Below are 13,657 nucleotides of genomic sequence, written 5' to 3' on the forward strand. Positions count from 1 at the left end.
TGTCTGAGTAGTCTGTCTGTATAATGCAGTGTGTCTGTGTACTGTCTGTCTGTTTGTGTCTATGTGTGCGACGGGTAACACACTGACGTAGTTCCCCCACTTAGTAAAAAACAACACGAAGACCCGAACCTACATAATTTAAACTTTGGATTCGGTATGGTTAGATTAGGTTAGGTTAGGTTAGGTTAGGTTAGATTAGGTTATATTTGGACAGGTCAGATTAAATTATTTCAGGGTAAGGTTGAATTAGGTCAGAGCCATTCAACCCTATGGACGTCAAGAACCAAATTTCGAATGGCATAAACCTCTGGCTGGTCTTGACTATTGGGAAATGGAGAGGAAGCTGTTTTGTTTGTGTGTGTATGATTCTGTCTTCGTTATGGCAAAAGTTAATCATGGAGAAGTAAGGGATGGTTGTGTGATGGAGAGGTGAGGGATGGTTGTGTGATGGAGAGGTGAGGGATGGTTCTGTGATGGAGAGGTGAAGGATGGTTGTGTGATGGAGAGGTGAAGGATGGTTGTGTGATGGAGAGGTGAGGGATGGTTGTGTGATGGAGAGGTGAGGGATGGTTGTGTGATGGAGAGGTGAAGGATGGTTGTGTGATGGAGAGGTGAGGGATGGTTGTGTGATGGAGAGGTGAGGAATATATACTGTAAAGGGAAGGGAAAGTTATGACTGGTGTCTTAGCATCACACTTCCTTCCCATTCATCGGTTCTTGGCACTGCCTGCTGTCCCAGACGGATGGCACCATTCCTTACCTCCTAGGATGAATGAATGGCAGATAATTCATGAATGAAGGAGTGATGTAAAGGTTAGGAGAGAGTTGGAGATGGTGGATGAATGGGATAGTGAAAATGAAGTCGTTTTTCCACCTCTCGCAGGCTGGGGAGGTCGATAGTTATGGCAGCGAAAAAGAAAATGACGACCTTTATTGTACTGTAAATCATTTCATTGTGAGACCTACCAACAGTTTCCTGATATGTATTTTAAGTTTTAATGATGGATTTGTAAAACATACCACTATAGAGGGCGTTGCTGTTTCAGTTCCGTCGATCAATTAATTGGACTGACATTTCTCTTTGATTTCTGTTGGTCGGGATATTTTTTGTTTTTGTCACTCGCTGTCCGCTGCGTCATCAAAGCTTCAGGATGCCGAGTATTATTTCCCGGTGACGATTAGAGCAGCATGGGGCTTTCTTTAATCCTTTGTTTTGTTTCTAATCTATGTATATGGTGTTCGTCGGTTTAATTTAGTCTGATGTAAAGAATATTTCTGTCACAACCCCCCAGGTGAGCAGGATTAGCTTGGTGAGGAGGGGACTTAGCATGACAGTGGTCGACTTTGTAAGCAGCCCGGATAATAAGGTTTAATTTAGTCCTGGGTCTTGACAGGATGGAGTGAGGGGCTCTGTGCAACCCCACCGACCCTACCTGACAACGGGATTAAGCTCGTGTTACCTGAGTTAAGGGTTTACAGGTGTTTGGTTCTTAAGAGGTTTACACGTTAATTATCTCTCCACCTAGTGAGGTAAGAAAGCATGTAACTGAGTCATTTAAACTGCGGTGCAAATATCGATACCAAAATGGCGACGAAATTGCATTAAGACTATACTCTAAACTGAAGCATCCTCTTGTCTCCTTTTACTGGAAAAAATTCTTGAGAGAGAGCTTTACCAGCTTGGCCTAGGTGCCTAACTTTAATTAACAAAATATAAAAACTTTGATAGAGGTCCCTAACAGGGTTGTTTCCTCCTGTCTAAACTTCCTCCTTTCCGTTTTCGTTGTTTCTGTGCCAGCCACCTTCGTATAGCGGCCTGTCACCCTAACACAGCGGCCAACCACCCTAATACAGCGGCCAACCACCCTAACACAGCGGCCAACTACCCAAACACAGCGGCCAACCACCCTAACACAGCGGCCAACTACCCAAACACAGCGTCCAACCCCCAACACAGCGGCCAACCACCCTAACAGCGCGGCCAACCACCCTAACACAGCGGCCAACTACCCTAACACAGCGGCCAACAACACAGCGGCCAACCACCCTAATACAGCGGCCAACCACCCCAACACAGCGGCCAACCACCCTAACACAGCGGCCAACCACCCTAACACAGCGGCCAACCACCCTAACACAGCGGCCAACCACCTAATACAGCGCTAACCACCCTAACACAGCGGCCAACCACCTAACACAGCGGCCAACTAACACAGCGGCTAACCAGCAGGCCAACCACCCTAACACAGCGGCCAACCACCCTAACACAGCGGCCAACCACCCCAACACAGCGGCCAACCACCCTAACACAGCGGCCAACTACCCTAACACAGCGGCCAACTACCCTAATACAGTGTCAAGAAATGAAAACACAACAGATAACTAAGAGAGAAGAGGAGTTGGAAATTAAAAGAAAGAAGAGAAATGCAGATTGAGATGATGGTGACTGCTAGAGAGGTGGAGAAGCTGCCAAGTAAGTGTCTAGAGAGGGATGTATAGATAAATAGACAAATAGATAGCAGCATAGATAATTATAAGAAGGGTTCAGGAGGAGTTAGAGGATAGGGTTGATAGTGCTAAGGTAACACACAGGATGCCGTGTGGATCTAGATTATTAAGGAAGGTGTTGAGATGTGGTTGTTGTTGTTGGTTGTTGGTTGTTGGTTGTTGTTGTTGGTTGTTGTTGTTGGTTGTTGTTGGTTGTTGTTGGTTGTTGTTGTTGGTTGTTGTTGCTAGTGTGAAAGGACCTGAGCAACAAGCAGGTAAGGGGCCACCCACACACTCGACCCTGAAACATTTACGCGTCACCCCATGCGTCACCTGCGAGGGTCTGATGCCACGTATCACCGATCAGACAGACAAACAGACAGATTGAGACGGATTACGTGTCTGTCCCTTGTTTTTTATCTAGGTTTCCGTGAACAAGCTGGGATTTAACAAGCTGGTCGGGAAGAGGGTTAGGAGTACTGTCTCACGCTGGCTACGACTCCCACAGTATCATTAAGGATTCGAACCCAGTACTAGTGAGTATATCTTCCATGGGATCTGTTTGTTACGCAGCCTGAGTACACGACGAGTGGTAAATTAATTTATTATTATTTTTTTAAGCTTAATGATGACGTGAAGTTTATATACCATACACAGTCAAGAGGGATTAAAAGAGTATAGTTGTATTAAATGAAAAAAAATATATATATATACATCAGTATGTGCTGTATACTGTATACAGATAATGAAAAAGAAAATTTTTTTCGTTCTTTTTGATAATGTAAGATTAGGAAACTCCCGGTATAGGCTAAATGAAGGGAATTATTCTGTTTAACTAAGTGCCGAAAATAACAACAATGTAATCCCAGGTGATGCTCATTTGAGAATTGTAATCAACTGTGGAAAATATGTACAGGTAATTAAGTTGTATTTTAAAATGCCCATTAAGGTAGACATCACACGGTTTATTCTGGGATTATTATGAAAACAAATATTATTAACTTGTATATCGGTAAATTTTTATATGATTAATATATTCGTCTAATCAAAGTAATATTTCATTTTCCACACAAATGGCTGCGATAGACCTGTTATGGTGTACTGTACCCAGACTTTGACGACGTGGGGGAGTAATTCACGTCTCACAACCCTTCACTGTACCCTGAGAGGAGTGGGGGAAGCAAAGGGGAAGGTGAGGATAGTGATTTCTAAGACAAGTGAACATTACCAGGTTAATAATTCAGGATAAAGGGGAGAGGGAAGGTGAAATGACTTGGGTATGTGTGCGTGTGCTGGTGGATGGAGGCGACAGCGTGGGTGTTTCAGTGTTGTGTGTCACGTCTTTATGTTAGTCATTCACACTACCTCTAGGTTGTAATAGCGAGGGTAAACCAGAGTCGATGGTGGTAGTGTAGGTAGTGGTAGTAACTGTGTAGGTCGATTGTAGTAGTGTGGGTAGTGGTAGTATGGGGTTGAATATTGTGGTAACCATAGCTCCAGGGGCTAGTAAAAGAGAGAGTGCAGGGGCGAGGTAGGAGCCGAGCATCACAGGAATATCAGCCAGGCACAGTATCACGAGGGAATCTGTACCTGTTTGCTTCCTTCTTCATCCTCCCCAGGCACATCATAGTGTAAATGTATACTTCACTACGTTCCTTTCATGTCCTCCTGTTTTTCCTGACTACCTTTTGTCTTCTCGGGATGAAAGAGGCTCAACCTTAAGACTTGAAGCCAACTCGGGACTCTGAGCAACCACCATCACTAGCCAACGTGGAAGAGAACTTTAATCAGCTACCGAGGCTCCCGTTGAGACTCTTTGCACATTCGCCTTTGATGTTTGGCACAAAAGGAGCCTTTCTATAGGAGGAATGTTTAGTTCCTTAGGAGGGAAGTAAATAAGGCCGGTAATGAAAGGAAGCAGGGCACGTGAAGTCCAACGGAGGCACCGAAACTACCAGGGCTCCTGCTTCGGATGTATATTATTACCTCTTTAAACACTGATGCTGCCCTCAGGGTTCCTACACCGTCAGGAAGATCATAGTGGGTAGAGGACAGGCGCTACCATGAGTCCGCACGTCAACAACACACTTTACTCTGTTTAAAAATCAATTGAAATCCGGTCATTGTTCTCGATGTCCAATGATATTCCAGAAACTTTTGACAGGTGCACCAAAAGCGTCCCAACTCGCCCAGTGATGAGAGCGAGGGAGTTGGGAGGGACTTTGTCTCATGTAAATAAAGGCACGTTGGCGTTAGTATGACAGATTCCCCCAAGCTGATGTTTGATGTTTACTTGAACAAGGTATAATGTTTAGGCAATAACGTTGATCCAACATGAAACAGACTATTGATGTATGATTACCATAGAACGGCACCACTACCGTCCACCAGCTGTAACTCGTCAAACTTTTACAGTAAATAACAAGCTCAGTGTTATCTATGATGTACGAGTGAGATGATAATGTAACAAGTTAAGTCAATTATATTGTTTTAGGTATAACCTGTTGATAGGTTAATAGTTGTTGTGCTGTTTCGGGGAATGGAGAAAAAGAAAAGTTCAACCTGCACCTCCATTTATGCACCTGTAATAATACTAATTAATGTTGATACTTTTTATCAATTTAAAATATAACTTCATTAAAGTTACTTATCCACTTCATGGTTATTGTTTTTCCACAAACACTGAGAAATAACGACACCAATTGAAAACCGGAGACGTTCGTGAAAACTAACTCTCATAACCCAACCTGTCTGCTCCACAACCTGAGAATAAACATGGATCGTTTTCACTTTATCCTTCCTGTGTACACGAGAGGAAAGGTTTGTTATGATAGAATGTTCCAAAACAGCAGAGAGCTCTGACTGGAATGAGGGATACGCTTTAACCTGGTCGTATTAGAATTAAGGATCTGTTTCGCCATCTATCATGAGGGTCGTTGTAAATGAGTACCTAACTTTACAACTGGGGAAGTGATGGTGGTCTAGTGCAGTGCCGCTAACCACTGCCTCCTAACGGGTGACCATCCTCACTCGACCAAAACATGAGCGCGAGGCAGAGTTACCTGACATGGTGTTAATTATCAGCCGACACCTGATCAAAGCCTCCAGGTGTCTTAGGAAATTTGAAATATTTGTCTTTTACCAATTGTCTGAATATTTTTTCTCCTCCTTAATTTTTGTCTTTCTTTTATAAGTCGTATATGTCTATGGCTATTAGTAGATACAATCATCGATCAGATCATCTACAGTATGCTATCTATTAACCCTAATCTATTTTGTTTATCTCTAAGTAGACAACTGATGAAACACTGAGTACGACCACTTGAATATAACCAAATTACCAGACGTATAATAATAATAATAATAATATTAATAATAATAATAATAATAATAATAATAATAATAATAACAATAGCAATATTAGTGTAATAATCTGCTATTATTATTATTATTATTATTATTATTATTATTAGATTTAAGAATTTTTATCATAGCTCTGTTAATTTGCTAAGGGCACTTCTTGTTAGGCCGTGGATAAAGGGGAGAGGGGAAATGTTCGAGGGGTATATTGCATTGCATGATATATTAAGAAAACAAATGAAGGGGGTTAAGAGTGTAAAATATACCTTACCTAACCTAACCTAACTTTAACCTGACTAAGTTTAACCTGTGATTTACTAACCTACCTCTAACGTAACTGAATCTAAGATAGTCTAACATATTCCATACCATCCTCTAACCTAAAGTAGATTAACACTACTCAAAGTAAACTAATCTACGCATTACCTAATTTAATCTAACCCTTAGACTAGCTCAAACTTAATTTAACTTAATGTAACGCACCCCTAACCTAACCTAACCTAACCTAACATATTGGATAGGCTGTGACAACAATACCTTTTTATGGAGAAAATGTTATACAAGCTCTCATGATTATTTCTTTCATTAGCTTTGTTTTCCTGTCTTTTCACCCGTCTGTATGAGTGTACTTCTGTCTGTTTCCCCGTCCCTCCAACCTTTCATAACACACATTATAGCTACAAATATATTACACTTTACCGTCAATGCCGATCAAAATATTTTTACTAGTTACTGATGTTTTCGTCAGTGAACCTTATCAGAAGAGGTCAGGTGGTAAATTTTTTTAACTGGACTATTATATGCTTAAATTAGTAAAGGTTTAAAGACTACCACAGTGACTTTTAATGTATTTAGAAACTTTAAATGACTAATGAGATCTTCTGGGAATTAAAAGCTCGTGTTGGTCTGTTGTTGAGTTCAAGCTCTATTTCCAGGTGTACTTTTTTTTAATACTAAGCAGCTTGTTTTTAATACCTCACTCTTTACCCTTTCTATTAATATGTTCCGTATATTTTAAAACAGAGAGATGGAGAGAGGAAAAGGGTGAATAAACCACGGAGAGAGGGAGAGGAAAAAGGATCTAGGTATTTTATTTTTTTTGGGGGTGGGGGGACTTCGTTTACGAGTGAGGACGATGAATTCAGGAACGTGGTGAGTAGGTGGAGGTGGGTGCTGTCGACCTCACCATCCCACGAGTGACACACAGCGCATTCAACACTGGCTGGTGGTGACGGCAGAGACCACACCACCGGCTGCCCTCCTCTCCGTCCCTGTTGGCTCCATCGTTATACCGGGTCTTGGTGAGTCGTGGGAGATGAAGAGAGGGGGAAACGTAGAGAGATATTGTAAAGGGGAGAGAATGAGAGAAAGGAAGAGAGCGAGGGAGAAAGGGAGAGAGGGGGAGAAAGGGAGAGAGCGAGGAAAAGAGAGGAATAAATGGAGAACCGAGGGAGGGATTGGGAAAAAAGGGAGAGAGAGCAAGAGAGCGAGAGAAGAAAAGTGAAAAAGAATGGACAATTGCGGAGGCGGAGAATGGTAAAAGCTGGTTAAAGAAGCAAGTCTTTCCAACAAGTAAACACATAAGCAAAGCCAATGTACAAACTAAGATAATCCCATTGAAGATAATATAATTGTTGATGGCCGCTCCTCACCTCCCTCACCCTCGCTACCTCCGTCGATTTTTATTACGAACTCGTGCATGAGGAGAGGGGGAGTAATAATTAGAGGAGTAGTCATGATGAGTTAGAGTTGTTAAGGGAGTGTGTTGGCTGTCTGTCTGTGTGTTGGCTGTCTGTGTGTCTGTGTGTTGTGTGTCCGTGTGTTGGCTGTCTGTGTGTTGGCTGTCTGTGTGTTGGCTGTCTGTGTGTTGTGTGTCCGTGTGTTGGCTGTCTGTGTGTCCGTGTGTTGGCTGTCTGTGTGTTGTGTGTCCGTGTGTTGGCTGTCTGTGTGTTGTGTCTGTGTGTTGGCTGTCTGTGTGTTGGCTGTCTGTGTGTTGTGTGTCCGTGTGTTGGCTGTCTGTGTGTCCGTGTGTTGGCTGTCTGTGTGTTGTGTGTCCGTGTGTTGGCTGTCTGTGTGTTGTGTGTGTTGTGTGTCCGTGTGTTGGCTGTCTGTGTGTCTGTGTGTTGTGTGTCCGTGTGTTGGCTGTCTTTGTGTTGCGTGTGTCTGCACGAGGAGGGAGAGCAACGCAGACGAACCTCTCTTGTATGGATTGTTAAATTTGTTAGTCAGTGCTCTTGTTTTGGGCAGGCAGATATTTTAGGTCCAAAACTACAGGTTAAATTAATCCCTGGAGCCGTACACAATTTTGAGGTTGATTCTGTTAAATTGGATTGTGTTTGGGGTAGGTTAAGTTAGATTAGGCTTAGTTTGGGTTAAGATTATGGTAGGTTAGAGGCAAGTTAAACACGAGTCACTTATTTTGCTTACATGGGCGTTATTTTATACACTACAACTCACGGCATACATTAAGCCATGTATGGAGGTGACTGCGTATGTTCCTACCACATCAATATATACGATTTACGACACTGGGAGAATTACTATTTAGGATTCAGATTATGAGAGATTGAATACTATTTTATGTACAACTAAGGTCTTTAAGCGCTTATTGTGGTTAAACAAATACACTAATCATCAACGACAAACAAATGAAGGGTGACTCTCTCTACTCGCTGGGCGTCTTTGTTACAGGGGAGAACTAACAGGTGTTGCTGGGTTACAGTAACTAGAGTGAATATCGGTGTTTTTGTCTCTCCCAGTCTTGCTTCTGTCTCTCTCTCCCCACCGCTACTGGGTTAACCGCTGACTTAACATCACCCGCTGTCACCCAGGCTGTTGTGAGAGTAATATGTGGTTTTGAGACGCTGTGTTCTAATATTTTGATAGGTATAGCAGTTTTGAAGTGAAATTTATTAACGTTATACCTGTACTACAATAACTGCTCACTTTAAAAAAAATATTCTCTCTCTCTCTCTCTCTCTCTCTCTCTCTCTCTCTCTCTCTCTCTCTCTCTCTCTCTCTCCAGTCACCAATTTCACCCGATAAATAAACTGTCATTAGCGGGTGACTCCCAGAGATGCTTCAACATCTGAAGTCCTCCTTGAAGTACTCGAATTCCAAACAGCGAGTGTGTTGCTGGTGAGTAGAGTCATCTGGAGGCAACTGTGGACGACTTATTGCCATGACTTGTGTTTGGTTTTTCTTGTTTTTGTTTTTTTCTTGTTTTTTCCCTGTTCTTGTTCTTGTTCTCCTTGTTCTTTTTTGTTCGTGTTCTTGTTATTTTTTTCTTGTTTTTTGTACTTGTTCTTCTTGTTTTGTTCTTATTGTTCTTGTTATTCTTATTTTTATTATTTTTATTATTATTATTATTATTATTATTATTATTATTATTATTATTATTATTATTATTATTATTATTATTATTATTATTATTATTATTATTATTATTATTTATTTGTCCTCCCACAACCTTCCCTCTCGTCCACTTTTAACTCAGCGAAATCCCAGAAACGTCCTTCGTTATGTGACACAAAGTCCAAACACTAACAGATGGGCTGGTGTAAACCTCAGTCTCTTTCTGGTACCATATTGTATTGTGCCAACCTATACGTTCTTCTTGCTAGTCTTTCTATCTCTCTCTCACTCCCCTCTCTCTCACCCCCTATCTCTATCTGTCACCCCCTCTGTCTATCTCTGTCACCCACCTCTATCTCTATCTCTCTCACGCTCCTCTTTCTATCTCTCTCAAAATGTCTTTAAAACGCTAACAAATTAAGCTAGTGTAGGTGAAAGGTAGTGTTGGAGGAATCTCCCCTCCCCTCACTTGGCATGAATCACCCTCCTGGTTCAGCCATGAGAGGGGAGAGATTTATGTCCCTCCGAGTTATTGTTGACAGACCGTTATATATGTATGTTTGTCTGTACACACACACACACACACACACACACACACACACACACACGTGTGTGTGTGTGTGTGTGTGTGTGTGTGTATTAATGTCATTCCAGCAGTAATTGGGATTTTTGGATTTTAATAGATTGGTGAATCGTGTTCCGGTGCAGTGGTTAGCCAATGCAGCTGGCGAGTTGTCTGGTCTTCTCGGGTTATTTCTTGACACTGGGTCATGCAGCTCGTTAACTTAGGGTTTGGTTGTTGTGTTGCCGGCATCTTCAACACCTAAACAAATTTACGCCTCGGTGACCCTAGGGTCGGCCACCCACGAACACGAGGGGCAACCATTATAAAGTTTGTATTCGTGTCTGTAGACAGGGCTTCCATTTTCAAATATATAAATTATAGAGAGAGGAATTGTGACTGAAACATTTCTGGTGCTGAAACTTGATTTGTGAGCACAGGAGACACAGGAGAACCATCTACTGAAACAAGTAAAAGCGAGAATACTTAATTTTGAATAAAGTTATTTTATAGATTTACTTAGTCAATCTGACTTACAAATTGTCATGTAAACCTTGGTGGTTGCAGTGATGATAAACAATGGTTCAAGCTAAAACATCAACTTACTCTCATTTATACAAAGTGATATGAAAGCATCTTCCATTATATCATCCACAAACCATCAAAATGATGAGCCAGATGGCCGCACATATACTGTAAGTACAAATGTAACTACTGAACTCATATGAATGAGACTGTACCAGTCCTCGATGTTGGAGTCTAAGTCAAGAGTCTTCCCCACACCCAACGCTCCACGCCCGCCGCGTCACTTGCTGCTTCACCACCTCCACCGACTATCTCTTCCTCCTTGTGGTCAGTTTGTGTTCATGTTGAGGACAAGGTAACTTTTATGTTGACCTTTACTGAGCTTGTAGTTGGTCTCTTCTCTGTCGACTCACATTTTATATATATATTCAACAATTATTTTGTTTAGCGGCAAAAACTTATATGACTACGAAACCAAGTGAAATTTTGGAACTTATATTTCGAGGTTTAGAAGTTTGGTGAAAATCTGCCGGCGACGTTACCAATTTCAGGCAGCGAAATCGTCGGTCGGTGCTTAGCTGAAAATGGAAACTGTGATATATAAATGTATTTGCTGAGTATTCGAGAGCTCGGGATCCGGGTCCATAACTTTCATCTAGCGCTAAATTAATCAATCCGAACCCGATTCTCGGTTTTAGTATTGAGACTCGGGCTCCGTTTCGGGTCCGGAAATAAGCCTGGCCCGAGAAGAAAGAACAATGCAGGTATACATTGATACCACGACCCAGTTGGCTGAGCCATTGAATAATTCATATCTGAAGTCATTTCTTATGGCATATCCCCAGAGAAATTATAATATTTATGACCTGTCTTTTATTTGAAGATGGAACTCTGCCTGGCGATAGTAATGTACAATGGAATAACAACTTGTGACAATGTAATATATCAGATAATACCAAGGTTAACAATATGATTTTAATAAATTACTACCAATTTGATTATTATTATTTCAAATATAAATCCGTTCCACTTTCTTTAGTGTTTTTGTCAATATTCCATAAATTAGACAAAAACTTACAAGAGATGAAATTATTGTAGCGTAGTTATAGAGTAAAATCTATCTGGAATTTTCCCTGCAACACATTTCCAGCTCTGAGGGTGAGGCATGACGTCATTAGAGGTATCTGTTGACGGTATTTATTATGGTCTATCTACAGTAATAGTTGCCTCAGGATATTTACAGGTCAGAGTTCTATTGAATAATAATATTTGACATAAATTTAAATAGTGATAAAACAATTTATTACAACTCAAAAATAGAAACCCAAGTTAATATACAGTTTGTTGTGTATAACGTTTTTTACATGTAGTGATGAATGATAGCCGAGCCTGTACACACACACACACACACCATGGTACAGTACTGTGGTGGGGTTAACAGAGGCTTATTCTGCATATATCAAATAATATGAAAAACATTATTGAGTTTTATAAAATAATTCATTATTTTTTTTAAGTGAATGTTTATAATTCAGTTTTATTGCTAGTATCTATGACAATTGGAGGTTGATATAATAAAATTGGTCATTGACTTAGAGAAATATCTTGTACTGAGATCATTGCCTTCCTCTTCCTCTTTCCAGCGACGTCATAGTTTAAGAATATAAATATAGGTAAACTACTTAAGTTATAATAAATGGCAGACTTCGTTCAAGGGTTTACGAGCACCTCTTTTACTTATACAGTACTCCCCTCTCCAGTGAGGAACAATTCAGCTTAACTTACATTTTCCAAAGATAAGGAGGAACCTGATATATTTTCGCCCAGGGGAATAAGACAAAAGAATAAATTTCCATAATCTTTCGCATAGAGTCGAGTGTGTATGATGTTAGGGCCTGGCGCGGTACCTACGCACAGGTGGTTGTTGTAATTGCGTTAGTGCCTGCCTCCCTGTAACACAATTGAAGGTGGCAGCAGCAGCAGCACCATTTCCATTTACTATTCTGTTCGGTCATTTATCAATCTGGTATTTGTCGTTTTGTTGGATCACTTTCCCGGAAACAACGAAAAAACAAACACAATTGCAGTTAGACCAGTTTAGAGCATCAGTGTAGGATGGTTTTAGTGAAAATAGGTGAATTTGTTTCGCTTTAGGTGGAAACGAGCAATCTTTAGTAGCAAATTGCCTTCGAAATACTACATAATTTCGTTGATTTTGCTGAATAATATTTTTTTAGGGGAGGGGGAATATATTAGGAGTTATTTTCAAGGGGATGTATCAGTATTTGTGGAAATTACATAGAGATCTAGTGAGGAAACCTTATTCAAGGACGGACGGACAGACGGACGATTATCCTCCGCCGGATCGTAGACTTGGCCTGAGGTAACTAACTTAGGCCAGATTGATAAGATCACTGGGGGAAGACATGGGAGTTGGGAGGAGATAAGTGAGACGGTTTTATCGATGGCGGCGAGGCGGTTTTATCAAGAAAATGAGACAAGTTTACTAAAGACGACGAGACGGATTTATCAGGGCTGGCGAGAGAGTACAACATGGTCAAAATCTATCAGGTGAGTTGATGAATTCCTTTGGTTAATATCGATAGAGTGATATAGTTAAGCTTCATCATTTTATACAAGCAAAATGGATGAGTTCCTTTAAGACACGTATGTTAGGACAAGACAGACGAGGGGGGGGGGGTGAAGCTTAGTCGAAGATCTGCCACACTGGTCATACTAGCTCGTTAAGTTATGGTGGTATGGGGGAGATCGATGGTGTACTATTGAGATAGATAAAGTACTCGAAGTCTTGTAAGGATATTGGTGTGTGTGTGTGTGTGTGTGTGTGTGTGTGTGTGTGTGTGTGTCACCTGCCTTTAATTCATCCTCGCTTCTTTGTTATTATCTCTGTTTATCAATATTTGCATTGTCTCACCCTTCACCTGTCATCCATTATCCTCCATCTTTCATTTCACTCTCTCTGTACATTACCTTCCATCCCCTCCATCATCCACCTTCTCCATCCCTAACTCTTCTCCTTTTTCCTTAACCTTCTTCTCTCCATCAACCACCTCCAACCCAATCCTCCCAATTCCCTACCCCTTGACCCACCACTTCCCCCTGACCCACCACTTCCCCCTGCCCCCTCGTTCTTCTTCCCTATCTCTACCCCAATCCCCTCGCCCTACTTCCCTCCCCCCTCCCCCGTTCTCCCTCTCCCCGATAACCACTCCCCCCTTGCTCTATACCCCCCCCTCTACAAAGATTGTCGGGCGGCACCAAATTCAATCCCGTGATTAAAAAGAGTCCGTGGTTTGGGGGATTAGTCATTGTCGGTCACTTCCTCCAGGGTTATCTAAAATAAATGAC

General features: G+C 41.5%; 1 protein-coding gene across 2 annotated transcripts in view; it reads right to left on the reverse strand.

Annotated features, from left to right (window-relative positions):
* LOC121874344 (serine/threonine-protein phosphatase with EF-hands pef-1-like) overlaps positions 1-13,657 on the reverse strand; it is a 116,433-nt gene that overhangs the window by 44,260 nt on the left and 58,516 nt on the right. The window lies entirely within an intron of this gene.

This window comes from Homarus americanus, unplaced genomic scaffold, assembly GCF_018991925.1.
Source record: "Homarus americanus isolate GMGI-L3 unplaced genomic scaffold, GMGI_Hamer_2.0 scaffold17856, whole genome shotgun sequence".
Lineage (NCBI taxonomy): Eukaryota > Metazoa > Arthropoda > Malacostraca > Decapoda > Nephropidae > Homarus > Homarus americanus.